The sequence below is a fragment of the Choloepus didactylus genome, chromosome 22 (genome assembly GCF_015220235.1).
Source record: "Choloepus didactylus isolate mChoDid1 chromosome 22, mChoDid1.pri, whole genome shotgun sequence".
Classification (NCBI taxonomy): Eukaryota; Metazoa; Chordata; class Mammalia; order Pilosa; family Megalonychidae; genus Choloepus; species Choloepus didactylus.
This window is the reverse complement of record NC_051328.1, coordinates 22555948-22576011: the sequence shown is the minus strand read 5'-3', so window position 1 is coordinate 22576011 and position 20064 is coordinate 22555948. Positions and strand designations below refer to the sequence as shown.

The 20064-nt window shown below is 36.2% G+C and overlaps 1 protein-coding gene across 1 annotated transcript in view; it reads right to left on the bottom strand.

The window, feature by feature from the left end:
• CTCF (CCCTC-binding factor) overlaps nt 1-20064 on the bottom strand; it is a 38925-nt gene that overhangs the window by 17034 nt on the left and 1827 nt on the right. The window contains 1 exon segment of the mRNA XM_037815653.1: nt 17559-17684. The gene's annotated coding sequence lies outside the window, so the exon portion shown is untranslated.

The window sequence follows — 20064 nt, the reverse complement described above, 5'->3', positions numbered from 1 at the left end:
CTGCATGACACAAAACCAAGGCTGATGGGAAACATCCTAGGTTGCTGGGTCACCAGTCTGATCGGTTTTGCCATCACCCACTTTGATTAGTCTCTTGTTCTCAAAATTTAAGAGAAAAATATTACAATGTTCAATAAAAAGGCCTCTTACTAGCTGTTCCATAACAGTGGGAACAAATGTAACAATAAAATGTTACTACCATGAGGTTCAAGGGACATTTGTAGAGTGCTTTATAATTTGCCTATAAATAAAAAATGTCTGAATATCAATGTGCTAGTATTTTAATTAAAAGATCTAATTCACATTTCAGATCGCAAAAGAATTAGGCTTGATTCTAACTATTACTTTAAATTCCCAAAATTGTTCTGATGGATTACTCGGGATAGAAATGCTCTATACCAGGAGTGTCCAAAAGAAATATAATGTAAGCCCCAAACATGAGCCACATATGTAATTTAAAATTTTCTATTAGCCATATTAAAAAAGTAAAAACAGATGAAATTTTAATTATCTATTTACTAACAACATTTAATAACATATTCTATTTATATGTCAAAATATTCATACAATATGTAACCAATATAAAATTATTTAGATATTTTATAATTTTTCATACTAAATTCTTGAAATACAGTATGTATCTTACACTTATAGCACATCTCAATTTGACCCAGTCACACTCTAGGTTCTCAACAGCCACATGTGATGAGGGTCTATTGTACCGGACACCACAACTTTTTAACTCTGCTACTCAAAGAATGGTCCAAGGACCAGCAGCATCAGCATAACCCTGGAGCTTGTCAGAAACACAGAACCTCAGTCTCCACCCAGAACCACAAAATCCAAACTTGCAATTTAACAAGATCCCCAAGTAATTCATATGCATATTAAAGTCTGAGAAGCACTACTTGACTTTATCTCATTACTCTTCACATTATACATATTATATATGAAAAAAAAATTTAATTCACAAATACATTTTTAAGAATGAATTTTCCCATGCTATGAGGTCTCAAGGTTAGTGACCCAGCAAAGGAGTTATCTAAATGTCTGGAGTTAGGGAACAGAGAAAAGGCCCTGTTTATCTTGGCAACATTCTCCAGAAAAGTAACCAAGGACAAAGAGCAAAAAATTCACATTCTGTAAGCCTTAACACTGGCCCTGACAGGCAGTCATTACATAATCCAAGATTATTTAAACATACTTAACAATGAAACTGGTGGAGGAAAAACATTTAATCTAAACTCTCTAGGGTATTATAGCATACAACAATTTTGAAAACACAGAAAAATTAATCTTTTCTACTGTGAACTTGAAAATGTGTTAGGTATTGCTTATAAATAACAAATTAAACCTAAAAGAAGTCACAGAATTATAATCTGGGTAGAAAAAGAAGTGCTACAAGGGAGTACAAATTGAAACCAATTGGGTTGCCAAGGGGTTGAGCTGACAGACTATACTCTCACTGTGAAAACACATAAGGCAGAATATCCATGAACAACAGCATCTACTCAGGGTCTTAAAACAGTAGCTTCAATTTTTACAGAGAAAAGAAAATCAGAAATAAAGTAGCGAATCACCAACCACTCCCATGAAATGTGTTATAAACCTCAATATATATCCCCTTAAGCAATGGATCCCTTACTTCCTCCAGAAGTAAGTCTCTTCTGTGAATCAGTAACTTCACCTAATAAGCTGGACCAACTCTCTCACTCTCTGGGGATTGTCTGTCCCTAACAGCCTCATCCACACTGCTAGCAGCTCCCATGTATCTCCTTACTTCTCTTCCCTTCAACTTGTACTTTCAAATACCCAGTTTGTTCGCTACACAAATGTGCATGTGCTCATTCTCCCGTATTTAGTCTTTGCTAGAGTCTGCCCCACTTTTTAGGTATTGTCAAATCTCAGTTCAAAGCCTTGAAACAAGGGTTTACATCTATTTCCAGGACACATTTTTTCCCCATATTGTGAAAGTGTATTAGCTTTTTAGAGAAATCTGAAAAATGAAGCACACAAAATATAAACTGTTCACAATTCCTATACCTAGAGATAATCACCTAACGCTGGTGGTGTTCTCAGTTATTTTCCCTATGGATACATATTTTTATACAGATGAAATTGTATTATAATTTTTATACTTTATATAAAGCTTTGTTCTCCTATCCTAAGAAGCTATCCTTATTAAGAAGGACTCTATATTCCCTCCATAGCCTCTGTAGTCCCTTAGCTTGGCCTACCAACAAGAACCACCTGGCCAATCCAATGATCTTTCCTTCATCCTCAACCGCAGTTTCTCTGCTATCTGACAACATGGAACTGACACACCTTCTTCATGAATCTCTTTCCTTCCTTGGCTCCTTCCTGCCTTTTCTGGGTCTTTCCCTGGTCTCTCTGAGCCCCACCACCAGTGTCCAAGTACATCAAAGCTCTGTTCCTTTCTCTGTAGTCACTCCTTGGGTCACCCTTTTCACATCGGTCATTTTTACACAGAGCTCTCTCAAATCTACATCTTTAATCCCAGTTTCACTGACTAAATGGCATCTCTCCATGTGGATGTCTGCCTGCAACCTCCAACTCAATGGCATTGGACTCTACTCTGCAATTTATCGCTAACCAACCAAATGAGACTGGCAAAATGGGGCAGCCCTCTGGGCCTCTCAGTAACTCATAAACTCTTAAGACCAGATTCTTACCCTATTCTCTCATTTTTGGTGAAAAACTAAAGCTCAGGGGGAAAAAAATCTTCCTTATTTTATCATTCAATCAACTCTTGGGTAGAGGATGGGACAGGAGGAAGTTTCCTCAAACGGAGGCAAGGTGATCCTGGCAAATGGGGGTGAGAGGCTGGAAGGAAGAGAGCACAACTGGCATTTGAGTACTTTCCTGCCCCGGCTGATTGGTCAAGTGGTGGACACAGGGGTCTAGCCTCCGACAGAGGCCCCTGAAGTCTGCCCATGCTCCTATGCCACCAGCTTGGCATGCTTTCTCAGGGAGCCTGCTGGATCAGCCCTGCTGCTCTTGCTTCAGCCTCTTCTTTGACAGCTCTAGGCTGCTCAAATCTTTCCCACCTTAAAACTTCACTCAACTCCACTTCACAATTTAGCATCTGCCAGCTCTTCCTTCCTTCCATGCTCAACTCCACACTAGCTGTCTCTACTTCTTTACTTCTCTTCCACTCCTCAGTTTACCAGTCTGGCTTCTGCTCCCCAATACTCTACTGAATTTGCTCTAAGGCCAGCAATGGCCCTTAGTCACTAAATGCAAAGGACACTTTTCTGTCCTTATCTGACTTGACCTCTCTGTGACACTTAGCTTTCTATTCTAGGCTTTATCCCAGAATTGTGCCAGACCATCAGAAAGCTGTCCATCCTTGGGCCACATCGTTGTAGCCCCTACAGAACTGCTTTCACTGAGTTCTGTCTTGGCTTTAAGCCCTTGGCTTACACTAAATGAAAGAAATTACATTTGGAGTTGAAGGTTCAGAGAAGCATTTTTTCCACTGAGAAATTTTTTCTCTCATGTGAGACCTATGTATTAGGATCATGTTTCCATTTTTTTTTAAGCTGGTCACATCTTGATCATTTTTTTTCACCCACAAACTATGTAATACTAACTTTCTATTCTAATATGTATTATCTGGGGTTTTGACTTTTATTTATATCATTTATTATTTTTAATTCCTACACATTTCTTCAAATTCTTTGTGAAAAAGATGGGCTATAAACAAACTTGAAATTGTATATACACATATACTCACTGAACAGAAAATACAGAAATGTAGAAAAGTTATGTCATTCAAAATAAAATGCATCAATATTTTAAAAAAACCTGAGTTCAAAATTTGCAGGGCCTATTTAAAGATTACAAAATTCTTCCAGAAGGCCTAAAAGACATGATTAAGCATAAGTTAATACTATCTACAATCATGACTGGAAAGGCCAAAGGTTGTAAAGATATGAATTCTTCCTACTTGATAAAATAATTTTTCAAGTTGGTTTGAAAAATAAACAGGATACTAAGGATAAAAGTTCTAAAAAGCCACAATAATTAATACAGGGTGGAACTGTCACCATGGAGCAAACAAAAACAAAACAAAACAAAACAAAAAACTTGAAAACATATGCAGGGAAATAGTTTTCGTAAGTTTTTCATTCTGATCTCAGAATGAGAAAAGTTTTATGCTTAGAAGCATGAATAATAGAAGAAATCAGAAAAAAAAATGACCGAAAATCTGACCACATTAAAGTTAAAAAAAAAAAAATTCTTCCATATAACAAAAACATGGTGAACAAAAATAAAATGACCAAACAAGGAAAAAAGTATTTGCAACACATTTGACAAAAGATTAACATCCTTATTATATAAATACCTCTATAAAATTTATAAGAAAAAGACACCAAAAGAGAAGGCTTGGCAAAGGACACAAATATATGACCCAAAGAAACACAAATAGCAGATGAGTAAGAAAAAAAAATTCAATCTCATTAATAATAAAAGAAATGCCAATAAAAACAATGTGAAAGCATTTTCCCTCTATTAAAATTGCTAAGGCTATTACAACTATTATTTTATTTGAAAAGTTGTATGTTTACAGAAAAATTATGAAGAAAATAGAGTTCCCCTATTACCCCTCCCCTCTATTATTAACACTTTGCACTAGTGTGGTACATTTGTTACAGATAATGAAAGAATTATTATAACTGTGTTAAGCTATTTTAAAAAAGAGAATCCCCAACACTGATCAATATCCTAGAAATAATCAGCAATAACACAATTATAAGATCATTATTAATCAAAGTGAATAATTATAAACAACCTGAAGTTGTTTATAATTATAAAAGTCCAACCAGAGGGGAACAGCTAAATTTGGTAAATGATGATGCATTCACAAAATAGACAGTTATGCAGAATATTAAAATCACATTTTAATATAGTACTTAACATGGGGGAAATGCTCTACTAAAAAAAACAAAAAACAAAAAACAAAAAAACCCAGAGAAGCAGAAAGGATTAGTTATCAAAAGCTTAGGATCTCTAGACAGAGACCGGCATCCCAATTCTCGTTCTTCAACTTACTTATGGCGTGACCTGAGGTGAGATAACGTAACACTTCTGTGCCTCATTTTCCTCTTTTATAAAATGGGGATAATACTGGTATCCACTTCATAGGCTGTCATGAAGATTAAATAAAACAACACACCTGCGGTGCCTCTATCCTCATAGGCCAGCCCAGGAGGCACTCCCTACGTTAGCCGAACAAACCTTAAATAAACTTATTAGTTTCCTAGAATTCTAATCACAAACCTTAGATAAAATTTCCCCACAAAAATGACTCCCCTGATCAACTACTGAATTTCTGTACAGTGAAGGTAGCAACCAGTTGACAGACCTGGTAAATGACCAAATCCAGGAACAAAGGAGAAAACTAATAAAAAAGGAACAGAATAGCCTCCCAGGCTGGTTTCTCTTACTAGTCTGTCCATCACACTGCTGCCAAACCAAATCTTCCTAAATCAAGGCTCCTCTGCACAAAAACCCATGCTGGTTGAGGCTTAAGGAATTCCAGAGCTCTGTATAATTTGCTCTCATCCCTTCTTCCTATCCAGCTTCACCTCTGAATTCTTCCTGCTGGGCATCTTCCACACCAGTGCCTGCTGTCTTGTCACCTCCCCAATGAAGTCATCCTCTACACCAAAGCCTTCTCAGACTTGTCCAATGCAGAATGGCCTGAAGTTTACTGTTTTTACGATTTGCTTTTTAAGGGCAGGAACTATACCTTTTACCTCTATAATTCATAGTAATGAACACAGAACGTTGTTAGGTAAACAGCAAACACTCAAATATCAGTGTCATTATGAAACATGTATAAATGGTTCCTACACATGACAAGAACAGGAAGGGAATATGGAAAAATAAAATACTGTTTATGTGCAAAGGGGAAAGCTTCACTATGTGAACTTACTTCCTTTATTGCTATATTTAGGTCATTTCTTAAATAGAGAAAAATTAAAGTCCTAAAGACACAATTACAGGCTAAATAAAAAAAAAACCCTTGTCGTGTAAAAATAAAAACTGTGAATACACTCATTTTTGAAGACTTTTAAGATTTTTCACCTGATTATATGGCTACATAGAAAATGTGCCAGGCATTTCTCAAAGAAAAACAATCAAAATGACCTTTTTATACACACCACTGCAGAGTTTAGTCATTGGGAGGATTAGTTACTGTAAAAAACACATGTACTAAGAATAACATATGTGTACTGAGAAAAAAGACAGTGGAGATAGATTTCCAGGAATCTATTTTATAAATAAAACCAGCACAGCCTTTTGTTTAATATACTATTGTCTTTCATAAGGGACAGCCAACTGCTAAAAACCCCAACTTATTTCCTGGCACAGGTCAGAAGACTGTCTACACTCTCTTGGCAGGAGAGAGCAGTCCTGAATCCCCATGAGCTTCCACAAGCCACAGTGATGCTGAAACAATCTAACATGAAGGCCACCTAACAATCGGCCTTCATACTGGACAATACAAACTATCAGACATCATTAGGTGGCAGAAGAGGCAGTATCTTGAAGGTTTTTCTTTTCTAGATCTTTAAGTTAGAAGAACGTTTATTCACAGAAGACTGAAAAGCTTCTAGTAGAGTATTCTGTCTATAGGGAACATTAAATGCCATTATGACAAGAAAAAAAGGATTTAAAAATAAGTAATCAGTTTCTTCTGAGAACTAAAGGAAAAGCTAAGTGATTTTTATTAGATGCAGGATACCAGCCAAAGAGAATAAAAAATATTCACACATCTAGAACAAAAGCTAGGTTTAAAAAGTCAAACGGAATAACCATTTTTCTCTGCTATTCCTGAAAATATATACACCATCATCTTATCTGAGAGCCTAAGGTAAATCAAAGCAAAGTATGAAAACCATTAATGGCTGCGAACGAATACAAGGCAAGCTGCAAAATGCAGTAAGGAAAGCGGAGTGGCTAGGTAGAGAAGAATGTCCCAATCCAAGAAGCAGAAAAATATTAGTGATTATTTATTTTCATGGTTATCAAAAATGGTAGCAGCCTTTATCTGAAGCAGCACTCATCTACTTAGTTACACGTAATGCCTCTTTTCCCTTTTCTCTGCAACTAACTTTGAAAAGAACAGTTCAGTTTTTGTTTGTTTTTAGAAGAAATTAAAAGGAAAATAAAATTATATCTCAAGTTAAGGGCATCCTAGTGTTAACAATTCCCCTCCCCATTTATTAATATTAAAGGATACAGTCAAGAGAAAACAAAATTATCCTTATGGTTACTTGAGAAAACATACTTAAGGAGCTCTGAATCTAGGAAACGCACACCAATAAAATATATGTAACAGCAACAGTGCAACTATGGAAGGAGGTGAAAGAATCTTTTTGCTACAAAGAATAAGAAGTGCTAAACCTGTAATTCTTTTATTAAGAGGTTCTGGATACTGGGTATACAGAGATGAATTTCCCTTCTAATTACTTCTCAAAAAAAGTCTCAACTGTTCTTTTTAAAGTTGACAAAAGTGAGGTGTTAGGTTACTGTATATGCTAGTCAATGTGGGAGAGCAGATAGAGAAAGCATGTACTCAGGAGACAGTCTTCTTTCACGACTGTGGTACCAAAAGTGTTGACTTCCAGATAAGCTTTGTCTTCTGCACAGGGCTTGGTTCTCAGGGAGCAACTTGTCTGGCAGGGAGACAGACAGGTGTACAAACAGAAGCTACATATGTGATGAGTGCTGTAATGGGGTTAATGTCCTTTCCACTACTCCAACACAGAGGACAGCTGAGATGGGTGAAAGAGGGCTTCAAGGAGAACAGAATTGCTAAGGCTGAATCTTAAAGGATGGACCTTGCCAGGCAAACTATAGTAGAGAAGTACATTCAGCAGGAATATGGGAGATATTACACATGTACAGAATTGGACAAACTCTGTTCAGAAGAAATTCAATGTAACCAAGTGGACCTCAAATTTATTATCAAGATCCGGTTTCTAGGCTCCCATCAAGGGTGAACTGTTAATTTCATTTACTGAACATTTTTACATGAAACAGAAGACAAAACTTACCTGGGACTTAACATTCTGGTGCCACACTACTGATTGGAAGCTGCCTTCCAACCATATGCTGTCTCTCTTTGCTTTCCAACAGACCAAACAACACTTTTGCTGTATACAGCAACCTAATGCCCTACTTCTCCCTGTTCTCCCAAGGGTGACTTTGTCAAGTAACACCAGATCTCTCCTTGCCTTGTTCCAGGTCCATACCCTGTTAAAATTAGCTCACAATCACTGTCTTTGGAGGAGTCCTACAGTATTCGTCACTTAGATTATGAGAAAGGCTGAGAATTATCTATGATAAGTCTAACACCTTGGATAAATAAGTATATTATAAAACAGAAATTATAAACACACACACTGTAGGATTTACAGAATGCCTGACAGTACTTCTCTGGATTTTGGGGGAGGCTCTACCCAAGCAGTGACTCACAAACCTGGTTAGCAATGTGTCAGAATTACCTGATGAGCTTAAAAAGCTAGAGATTCTGATTCAGTAGGTCTGGGATGGGGGAGAGCTTATTTTTTAAAGGTTCCCAGGTGATTCTGATGTAATAGCTCCACTGATGAGGGTTCAGAAGTAACTATTCACCCTAATATAGGTCTACATAAATCCAAGCTTCTCAAATACCCACAGTTTTCTCCTGCAAGAATTTTATTGTTCATTCTTTTGATAAAAGCCTACAAAACCTAGATCAAAACTAATGATTCCCATATAAACAATAAAGGAATGTATAACTCACTGAGGAAGTCCTGAAGTTGAAGTTTCACCTCTATCCTGAATACCACTGTGCCAGTTTGAATATATTGTGTCCCCCAAACGCCATTATCTTTGATGTAATCTTGTGTGGGCAGACGTAATAGTGGGGATTCAGTTGGAATGTTTGGATTAGGCTTTTTGCATGGAGATGCACCCCACCCAACTGTAGATGATAACTGATGGGATATTTCCATGGAGGCGTGGCCCCACCCATTCAGGGTGGGCCTTGATCAGTGGAGCCATATAAATGAGCTGACTCAAAGAGAAGAAACTCAGTGCAGCTGTGAGTGATGTTTTGAAGAGGAGCAAGCTTGCTAGAGAGGAACGTCCTGGGAGAAAGCCATTTTGAGACCAGAACTTTGGAGCAGACACCAGCCACGTGCCTTCCCAGCTAACAGAGGTTTTCCGGACGCCATTGGCCATCCTCCAGTGAAGGTACCCAATTACTGATGTGTTACCTTGGACACTTTATGGCCTTAAGACTGTAACTGTGTAGCCAAATAAACCCCCCTTTTATAAAAGCCAATCCATCTCTGGTGTTTTGCATTCCGCAGCATTAGAAAACTAGAACCACCACCAATATTAAAAGATCTCTCTAGGTGGTATAGACAAGCTTAAGGCATGACAGAAGGGAAAAAGGAACAAAAGAGAAATGGACATACATGTCAGGGTGAGCTCATGGTTTTGCTCTGTCTTGGTGACCACACGGCCACTGCCCTATGACCCCTGTAACTCAGTACTCACTCACCAAGTCTACTTACTAACAATGACCAAGACCATTTTTATCTGATAAAGGGAATCTTCTGTAAAAGCAACATTAAACCAGAAGCTGAAAGCTTAAATTCAATAATGCACACCTGTATGAAATAGTATACTAATGGAAATAATAAATGGCAATATGTCTTTGAATAAAGACCTGGAAATAGTATAAATAAATAAATAAAAACAAGTCATCTAGTGGATAAACAAAAATGTGGGATATACACACGATGGAATACTATGCAGCAGTAAGAAGCAACAATGTCTTGAAACATGACAACATGGATGAACCTTGAAGACATAATGCTGAGTGAAATAAGCCAAGCACAAAAAGAAAAATACTGTATGTTACCACTAATGCGAACACTGTGAAAAATGTAAAATAAATGGTTTATATTGTAGTAGGGGACCTAGGAATAGATAGCAAATAGTGAAGGGAGAACGATAATCTAATAACAGATAAGTTATGGAGGGTAAACTTAATGTTCTAGGAATGCTCAGGAATGACTATGGTTTATTAATTTCTGGGGGGTATGGTAGGAACAAGTTTGCAGAAATGTACTTCTTTTAGGTTATTTGTTTTTCTTATTCCTTTGTTGGGTCATAGTCTGTTTATTTTCTTGGGGTGGGGTAGGAATATGTTGGAACCATGTAGTTATTTTAGGTTATTTGTTTTTTCTTATTCCTTTGTTCTGGTTTGTTTGAAATGTTTTTTTATTGTTTGTTTTTAAATTTTTTGATAGTTAAAAAAAACAATGAAAGTGTGTGAAAAAAAGTAAATGAACAATGGGGGAGGAGGGGAATGGAATGTTTTGGATGTTCTTTTTTATTTTAATTTTTATTTTATTTTTTGGAGTAATGAAAATGTTCAAAGATTGTGGTGATCAATGCACAAGTATGAATAACTGATTGTACACTTTGAAGGATTGTATTTTATGTGAATACATCTCAATAAAATTGCATTAAAAGTCATCTTCACTGAGTAGTATGCTAGTATAAATAGGGAAAACAGAATTTTTCAACAGAATGGGCAAAAGAAAAAGAATATACATGTATAAGACACAATTTATAGAGAAATTTAAACAACAAAAGAAACAAAATGTTAAAGTAAGATTATGAAAACAAGTAATTCGTCAACTTGGTTACTCCTTAAGAACATGGAAACAAATATAGGAAAGAAGGAAATTAATAATAGCTATAGTTTAAACCAACAATTAGGGGAAAAAAGGTGTAAGTTTATAAACAACCAGATACAACAAGAGGGCAGAAACAAAGACCTTGTCTGACAAGAGAATAGAAAGAAAAAAAACTTCATAAAATAAAATTTGTTCTGAAGATGAAATGAAGATTCATTATTATTTTATAGGCCTAACATATATCTAAACAAAAATTTTAAAATAGAGACAGAAAAGTAAAAGATACAAATAAAACAGAAACAGAAGTACTTAAAAGAATTGGGGTACCCTCTAATATTATAGAACAGTACTTGTACCACACGTCTGTGAATGTAAAATATCTTGTACCTGGCTTTATGATATGTGATAGTGACCATGTTATACCACAGCTTTAGTGCCATACCAGAACTTACTTAAATAAATAAACAAAATGCAGTAAATTGAAATAATTTAGAACTTTCAGGGTTCCAACTGGATTTCACTAATGAAATACAGGTGCTATCCTAATCAACCCAGGCCCCCAAAGATGGTCTGTTTTTATCACAGAGAGATTATCAAAGGATTCTGAAAAAAGCACTGGGTTTAAAGATGAATACGTTCAAAATCTTAACAGCCTTTTGGTTGTATATATGTTACAATAACAAAATAAAACTTTAAAAAATTTTAGCCCTGGAATTAGATATCAAGCTTCAATTTTAGCAACCACCAGAGCCTAGGAATGCACTGAACTCATAGATAAACTTTTTAAAGACAGTGACCCATTAAAAAATTCTGACAAACATGTACTGAAAATCTAATATACAATATCAAGTGTTTACACTTGAGTAGGAATGTACAGCCTCCACACTGTTTTTTCCAGAGATACACAGGGATGCATGTTTCTCTGCCAACAGATTTTAAAAACTGAATGTCTATCAAATAATTAGCCACAAAACCAAATGCAGCAGGATAGTCTATGAAACCCAGAGACTACTCAGTCATTTTGGTGAAGATAAACAAAAGGCCTACATCTATGACCTCGGGTAAATCACTTCACCTCTTACTCAGTTTCCTTATCTGTAAAATGAGGGGATTGCCAGATAACTTAAAATTTCTTCTGATTTTAATGTCCTACATATTTTTTTAGGTTATCAAGTGGATTAAACCTCACAGGTTAAGAAGGGAACTAATATCACCATTTTACAACTAAAAAAAATAGATAGGGAATGGCTGTATAAGAGCATGGAAAGGTGGTTCTCTGGCTGTCAGGTCCCCTTGTCCTTAACTCTGTAACCCAGAAATCAGAGAGAAGTCTCTGAAGCATGCCATTCTACTGAGTGGAATTTACACCTTCATGTAGTCCAAAGTATTTAAAAAGGGGTTTCTGTACAGGCAAAAGTACCACAAACATAAGATACCATCTAGCAGACTGGCCCTTCCTTTCCTTCCTCTGTTAGGATATGTTATAATCCTCTTACCTTCAAAAGCCCTCACCAACCTAAGAAATTTTAGGACTTTGTTTCCTCCTTCCTTGCTGTGGAAGTCAGTGTATCATTTACCTTTCACAAAATAAGAAACAGGGAATTTCAGTGTGAAAAACACTTAAAGCGTTTATAGCTATAAACCTAATAGGATAAACTACTGAATCATTAAGATGCACACCCATCTAGAACCAGCAAATATCTGCTATTGAGAACAGTCAACAGGATAAAAAAAAAGGTTTCTCAGTAGATAAGACAGACATCTCAAAATCCATTCATTCAAATTTACAATTAACTTGACTCTCACTCAAAGCAATTTACTCTTAGTTTAGAAATAATTCTAACAATGAGGAATAGGGGGAGAGATGAAGTTATGAGATGCAAAAAGCCAGGGCCAAAAACAAGGGACTCCTGTCCAGCAAAGGAACAGGGTAGAAAGCTAAAACATATCTACATATATGGGGCCGTTTAACATTCAACAATAAAAAACTGGGTAAGTTCCTAGTAATCTGAAGTGACATAGGATATCTAAGAGGAAAAGTGTTTATAACATGTAACACGAAGAAAGGTTACAAAAGAGGAAGTAGAAAAAGATTCCAACTTGGTTAATAAAAAACTAGTCTGAAGTAGCAATTCTGGTAAGCTCTTCTCCCTAGTTGGGGCCAGCACTGCATCATGCCTGGACCAATGCAACGGCCGCCTAACTAGTCTCCCTGCTTCCTCTCTTGCTTACCTACCCCCCACCCCCACCCTGTTTGAATTTTCACACAGTGGTCACAGGTTTCTAAAATATAAATCCATTATCAGCAAGGAGACTTTTCTACAGGAACTTCCTCTGCTGAAAACTCTTCAGGCTAAAGTATAAACTCATATGGCCTACAGGATCCTTCAGGGCCTTAGCACTCTGCTTTAATTACAATGAATAGCTTTCAGTCTTCCAACATTTCAGGTTTCTCTTCTCCTGTTTCTGGAGCTTTGTATATGCCATTCGCTCTTCTAGAACACATGAGCAATCTGACATCTAAAAATTTATCCTAGTACATGTACACATATATGTGTCCAAAAATCTGCATTTAAGGATATCTACTTCTGTCCAGAACAACAGTATGCTACTATTTGTTTTTTAAAAGAGATACACAAAAATGTTCACATGTGTATAGAATTTTCTCTGGAAAGATATATGAGAAACTGGTAATATATATTCTCTGTGGGAGAGAAAACTGAGAGATCAGAGGTGGAGAAAGTATTACTTTTCACTATTACCATTTGTACTGTTTGAAATATTTCCCCCTGTACTTATATTAGTTAATGAAAATTAAAAAGTGGGAGTTAAGGAAATACGTATAAGTACAATTGGGTTTTGTTTTAAAAACGGTATTACATGTACATAACTGTTTATAAAAGCACAGAAAAAAGCCTAAAAGGAAACACACCAAACTATTAACAGTGTTTTCCTCTGGGGAAAGAAAGTAATGGGGTTCTTTAGGTTCTAACATAATTCTACATCTATTTTTCCAAGAATGAAACTAAACATTACTTGGGTTATTTAAAAAAAGATCAAATTCAAGTAAGGAAAATCACAGGAATTTTCCTCTGCAAATGCAAGTCCCTTTAAACACTGTGCAGATACAGGGTATCCTCCCCCATCCTGCCTTTCTGTCCTCAGGCCTCGACTTCTACAACAGTGTTCTCGGCAGGCTCTTGATTCCGCTCAGGAAGTCTACACATAACTGCAGACTAAACTAGGAGATAACTCCTCTTATCATTTCATTATACTGATCAGAAAGTTTCAGTGCTACTTCTCATTGTTTCTGGTTCCTTTTTCCTTTTTAAAATTATGCAATACTGGCAACAGCAGAAAATTTAAGTAAGCAAGGATAAAACTTACATGTAAGTTTTACATAGACATTCTGGTTTATATCCTCAGTCCCCCCATATACATATTTACTCTCACACAAGATATTGTATGTACAGTTTGATAATCTGCTTTATGTAATGTCTCAAATATTTTCCATTTCAATATATTTCTATACATAATATATGACTGCATGGTATTCTATTACATGAATGTATCATAATTCAACCAGTCCCTATTGTCACCCCAAACCTAACAAATTTCACACTAATTTTTTACTACTAATAAAGCTAGGAGACAACTCCTTTTATCATTTCATTTGAGTAGTTTTTACATACGTGTATCTTTCACTAAGCATTCATTCATTCAACAATTACTTATTAAACGCCTACTGTGGGCCAGGTTTTTGTTTGGGTTTTTATTTTTATTCCATAATATTTTTGTGTATCATCGTTTTAAGAAACCTTCCTCATAAGCATTTTGCTGGTTTGGTTAACACAGTTTTCCCAATTTTCTTTTTTAGTAGTTACACATTACTCCTAACGTGGAATATGACTCTGTTTACTTACCCATTCCTCTACTGCTCAACTGATCTTCTGATAAATCTAATATAATTTCCTCATCCACAGAGTCCCAATTTAGTTCATTTAGCTTCTATATTATCTGGTGGTCATCACTGTTTAGTTTAATGCAAAATATATCCAATGCCCATTACTGTTAAATGAAGTCTAAAGACCAACACTTTACTTCCATGTAACATATTAGTTTGTGTGGTTATGTGTGTGTGTTTGTGTGTGTATATATATATACACACACAAACACACACATATACACATATATACACACACACAGTTTTTTTCTCCTAAAAATACTTCATTTAACTGCTACAAACCTATAACAAGGTAGATGTGTCATCTTACAAATAAAGAGAGGTCCAAGGAAGTCACCCCTATGGACTTGCTCAAGGCCATACAGCTATTAGGCTGCAAGGTCAGGCCTTGCTTCTTTAATAGGATCACAATCAAATTTTAGTTTTATGCTTCTTTTATACTTCCTGTTACACCTAGATGAGGGTGTTTCCTCTAGAAAGCCTTTCCCAGCATCTCTCCCCAACTTGACAACCAACCATCCCTCCCTGCACCTTGAACACACTTCTACCAGAGCACTAACAATACCTATTTACAAATTTCTTGTCCCATACTCAAGACCCTCAGGAGAAGGATCCTTTTCTTATTCATCTTTGAATTCCCAGCTAGGTAGCAAAATGCCTAGCACAAAGTAGAAAGGCAAGTGATCAAAGTGTGGAATAAGCACATTGCAAATGTTCATTAGATATCACAGATAAGCCACAGACACATCTGGGTTGATCAAATTCACATCATTTCAGAGAAAGTTACACCTCAGATATTTACAACCAATTAGGTTCAAATATAAAAGTTGTATTCAAAGATCAGGCATTATCAGCAAGAAAATGTGATTCTTAAGTACCAGTTACGTACATTAAGAGAAATACATTAACAACAATAATTAGTAATTATAAAACACACAAAATAGTGGTCATTTTATTATGACCCTCAATACCTGACAACCTGAAATACTGGAGGTGGGGAGGAGGCTGGCAGCAAAATCAGTATAAATTAACTGTGCTTGAGTTAATGAGACATTTGTTTCCAAAATTCTGTTTCAAATAATTTACAGTTTCAAACCTATGATTCTGTTCATTGCTTCCTCTTCTAATTCTTATGTCACTGGAATAAAACTTGATGACAATATTTCTATGACTTGCTCCAGTCACCTAAACTGCCTACCAACCTGTTTAATGCTCTTGAGCATGCAGGAACATGCATATAAGCAAGCACCATTTAATACAATCTAACTTCTATGTTCTGTAGTAGGATACTACAGGAGACAAAAAGTAAGAGGCTGCATGGAGAGCTGCTCTAAAGCCCAAAAGTATTGCTTCTAAATGTTTCCACTATAGCACCTATACAAACAGTGCTTCCCACCCCGAGGCACTCATGCTTCATTCTGCTGAAGTCCTGTGTTATCCTAGATAGTCATACAAAGTTTGCATTCTAGTCCAAAAATATTTAATATAAATATATTTTTAATTACTTACCAGTTAAATTACTTAACTCACCGCCCCCTCACTGAGCATAACTGAAGTTCCAAGATGATGAATCATGCTTATCTTGTGACTTCAAGTACCCCGGAATCATACCACCTTGTACCCTAAGGGCACTCATATCCCAGTTTGAGAAACAGGGATCTAAACAATCAAGCTAACTAAAACATGTAAAAGTGACCAACATGTTCCTACAATCCCCATTCCCTAAACTCTTAAGACTAGTTTTCTCAACAGGTTTTCAAACCAGTACTGTTTCTTTTTAAAGAAATTTGTTAGTATACACTGTGTCAACACTCCTCAAAGAATCTGCAGGGCACAAGTTATTTCTGGGGCAAAAGAATACAAGCACACAGACCTTGTCCTTCTCATCTACTGAGGCACCAAGCTGCCCATTTGGAAAACAGAGGTTTGAAGAATAGCAGAGTTTTTATTCCTATTCCCTTCCTCCTGTTTGCTTCAGGCACAGCATGTAAGAAAAATCTTAGAAGTCACTTCGATATTCATTCATATAAGCTTATCTAATGTCAGCATTTGTAATTCCCATCTCTACAATCCTTTCTGCCACTACACAAGTACAATTAATTTATTTCCACATTTTTCTAGGGGATAAATGTGCTCTCTGTAGCTTGAGAAGAAAAATCATTTTTATATCTAGAACCCTACTTTACTGTTTACAAGAACCCAAAGCCCAGGGGGTTACTGGAGACCCTGACATTTGAGGGGCCTGTTTCGTGTTCCCTATCATGTCTATTACATTTTACAGCAGAAATTGCAGGCTAAAGTAAACTGAAAAGTCTAAGTGACTCTTTCAAATCTTTAAAAAAATTACTGCTAATAAGCATCACACACTGATGCAACATAGACCATCAGCCAGACTAAGTTAAATTAAAATTTTTATCCAGGAAACCAGCTTTCCCAACAGTATTCCATCCATTCCTCATGAAAATTACAAACTGCTACAGACTTTTGAGGTCATTTGCCAATAGTCAAAATACACATTCCAAAGGTTTATACAAAAAAGCAACCACCACTTCCTGAAGCCTTCCTATGTTCATGCACAGAATGGTACTACATGCTTTACACACATTCTTGTTAACCCTGAGAATAGCCTGAGATTAGTGATATTATTCTCTCACAAATGAAGAATGTAGGATTAGAGAGGTTAAGTAACTTGCCCAGCACCACCCAGCTAAGATGTGGCTTTGTAAAATCAAAGCCTATATGCTCTCAATTACCCACCATCCTGCATTTTCTATACCCAAGAACTATCCAGCAAATCCTCCAACCCCATGAGAGTTATACTGCTCCCAATTTCAAGATCAAGAAATGAAAATAGCATTTACCTCTCCGTGGCTGCAAAGTTAGTTCTAGGAGGGAAAACAGTATACAGTTCTTAAGCCCCTGGTCACCAGTCTGACCACTAGTGCATCTTCTGCATCTTGTTCTTTGGCCTCAGATCTGTGATCATTCTAAAATAGAAGCACAAATCATTTTATGAAATAATAAATACAGACAACTGCACATATAGTATGAAAAGCAAAAGGACAGACTGAAGATTGATCGAACTGAGAAAAAAATACACCTGTTAATATTTCAGTCACTGAGTAATTCCATAAAATTCTATCAAACTGATTATAAAATATTCACTTTTCTTAGACATTTGCTGAATATATACATAACTAAAGATTTGTAGTTTCTAAAACAATACCCCACTGTAATCTTGTGACCAAATAATGGCACATGGATATATATTCAAAAAATTTTTTCAAAAAAAACTTATAGATACAGTGGCAGCTCTTTAACAGTTTATTGCCTTATCTTCGGCAACTAGTGGTCCTTCTGATTAAATCAGTTTACACATAAGTAAAGACTGTACTTTTCAGTTTAATAAGATAATTTTAGGGGAGAACTTCCACTAATCTTGAAAACCCTAGATGTACAGCAATGAAATACTTTTTTAGTCAAATAATGGAATACCCAGTTAGGTGGCATTTTTTCTCCCTAAATTACAAATAAATGAACTGTCAAGCTCCAAGCAAAGGTAGAGCAGAACTTATCTCCGTAGAGAAAAGAAAAAAAAGAGAGTTTAAAAACAAACAAACAAAAAAAGCAAAAAACAAAAAAACTAAACCCCAAGTAAAACAAAAGCTAAACAGGAATTAAGAGTTTCCAAAGAACGTGAGGTACAACTAAGAGGGAGTTCATTTCAAAATATACCAAAGCCCACAAAACTAAGCTTCTATACCTTCTTGGATGAAGCTAAAAGTTTTCTCTAATGAGAGGCAATTTATAACAATACAAATAGAGGACTAGTGTATTTAGTCCAAGAAACACTTTGTATTGGAGTCCATCTGCTGTCAACATGCCTCAAAGGGAATGGGATTCTGTGCTCCTGAAAATTCTAAGGGTGACTAAAACGAAGGATCAACTGTGGAAAATTTATCTACTCTTGAGCTATATGTTAGCAGTCTATATGCCATGCCACACTTTTGTGTTAAAAATACTAAATCACCGAGAAATGCACAAAGATAATGCCAGGGAAAATCTGAAGATTCTGATCAGAAGTTGTATAAGGGTGACTAATATGATTCTTAAAAAAAGATATATGGCACACCAAATCTACACATCCAACGGAGAACCAGGGTCTTCAAAATTATACATTATTTGCCATTGCTATTAATCTTTCTAAACCTGTGTGTTCTTTTTTAATATCTTAAATTGTGAAAATCTTAGTTGTGTGAAGAAGAATCCAGTCTGAAGTCATCTGGAGCCAAGACAGGTAAATAACACAGATGGTCAAGCTAGGTTGCTGGTTTTAAAAAATAAGAAACAGTTATAAATGGTGATGTTGGGTGGCTTTGATGTCAGCAGCAACCCTGAAGCAAGAAATGAGTCTCTTAAGGTGATTTTCTGCCAGCAGTAACAACTGTGCAAGGTTCTGCCACAGCAATCCTCCCCATGGCCCTAGTCAGCCACAGGTGGCCTCTGTCACTCCCAAGAACCCCAAGCCAGAAGAAGTCCCAAGTGGGTACCATCATCTTTTTAAGTCCTTTAAAACAAAATCCTAAAACTCTTAGAATCTGAATGGATCTTAAAGATAACTTTTACAACTACTTTTAAATAAGAAGTGTTTTCTCATGTAAGCAAATGTTCCTGTTGTAATCTTCCTAGTATACGGATTTAAATAATAATCAGTTCTACTGGGTTATCTCATATCTCAATTTATTCTCTCTGTAGATTTAGTTTTCAATAAAAACAGAGTATTATTTCTGGCATACAGGAATCTCAAAGGATAGCAACTGTGTAAGACAAGGTGTGTGATCTGTACTATTAAAACAATATAAACGATAAGACCAAGATGAATACATATGGGACAACTGACTCAAGAAGCAAACTGTCTGCCCTGCACAAAATTAACCTAGGAAAACAAGCTTTACTCCTGGCTCAGTTACAGAAAGGCCTACTGGATTTTAATTTTTACCTGTGTGCTTATTTTAAAAAATAAAATATGCCACATGCCATCTACAGTTTCAAAAGGAAAGTAAAATAGAGAACCACAAAAGAATGAAAAAAAATTACACAAATGGATGAAGTTACTAGACAATTAGAGGGGGTTCTAATCCCAGACCCTCAACTCCATCTACAATACTGCATTTCGTTACTTACTGCAATTTTATTGGGGGAGGAGGGCAAGAATATGTTACAGAGTTCAGAAAAGGGATGGTGAAAGTCTCTCCTATGGAGGCACACTGCTGCCAAGACCTACAGAGATTGCACATGGCGGACCAGACAAGGTTGCTTGCTTAGCAACAGCTTGTTTTAATTTCCTCCATAAAGTTTTTCTTCCTA